Source organism: Cucurbita moschata, unplaced genomic scaffold, assembly GCF_002738365.1.
Source record: "Cucurbita moschata cultivar Rifu unplaced genomic scaffold, Cmos_1.0 Cmo_Scf01443, whole genome shotgun sequence".
Lineage (NCBI taxonomy): Eukaryota > Viridiplantae > Streptophyta > Magnoliopsida > Cucurbitales > Cucurbitaceae > Cucurbita > Cucurbita moschata.
The window spans coordinates 381-1,345 of record NW_019269958.1 but is presented as its reverse complement, the minus strand read 5'-3'; the positions used below and the strand labels follow the sequence as shown (position 1 = coordinate 1,345).

The following is a 965-nucleotide window of genomic DNA, read 5'->3' as shown; positions in this document are numbered from 1 at the left end:
TAAACATAGAAGGAATAAAAAGTCAATAAGTAGCCTACTTGTAGGCTTTTAAGGGAAACCTTATTAGGATGTTATCTCTTATTGAGTTTCCGGGGCTTGACACTTAGAGCTTATATTCTTAACTATCACTTTCTGATCCTAAAAACTTTTCCCTAGAGTAAGCTTTAGTTTTCTTCTTGTGAACACAAGAGTGGCGCAATCATGATCGTATCATCCTGCTAGTAAATTTTGATGCAGTGTATCTCATCTAAGTAAGGGAAATAGGAGGGCCTCCTTATCATCGTTCTCATGATACATAGTGTAGGGCATCCCACATAAAAGAGGAATAGGGGCATCGTCATACATTGCGTGATGGGAGATAACGATCACTTTTGGGTATGATCCTAGCAACTCATTTACCATGGTATTCAATTGATCCTACATATATTCTTGGAACATGGTTTATAAATTAAAATAGGCTTATACATTATATTATGGAGTAGCATCAAAACATATTAGTTTTAACTTAGTGAAACATTAAAGTGCAACCTAACGTGATTCCATGGGCGTGAAAACTTACTAGTAACCTGATAATCCCGTTTTAAGGTCATGTATAAAGTTCCACATTACTTAGGTGTCTTTAAAATTCAGAGATCTATTACACACAAATTTTGTAAATATTTGTGGTCTCATGGTCTAGTGGTTAGGACATTGGACTATGAATCTAATAACCTAAGTTCAAATCTTGGTGGGACTTAGTTTTTTAATTGTGTGTAGCACTAATACAAATTAATTTATTTTGAAGGGTTAAAACCATATTAGATACAAAGACACAAGGAATGGCCTATTAGATATTTTTAAAGGTAGGATAACAATACTTTCACATGGATTTCATTAATACTCTCTTTGTTTATTGATAAAATAATGATTATACATTCAATAAAACATAAAAAAAATAATGTGAAAATATGAACATTTGGTCTAAC

At 32.5% G+C, this 965-nt stretch overlaps 1 non-coding gene across 1 annotated transcript; it reads left to right on the top strand.

The window, feature by feature from the left end:
• Positions 1-664: 664 nt before the first annotated feature.
• On the top strand, positions 665-736 carry TRNAH-AUG. Its single transcript has one exon. It is a non-coding gene; the product is annotated as a tRNA-His (tRNA).
• Positions 737-965: the final 229 nt, after the last annotated feature.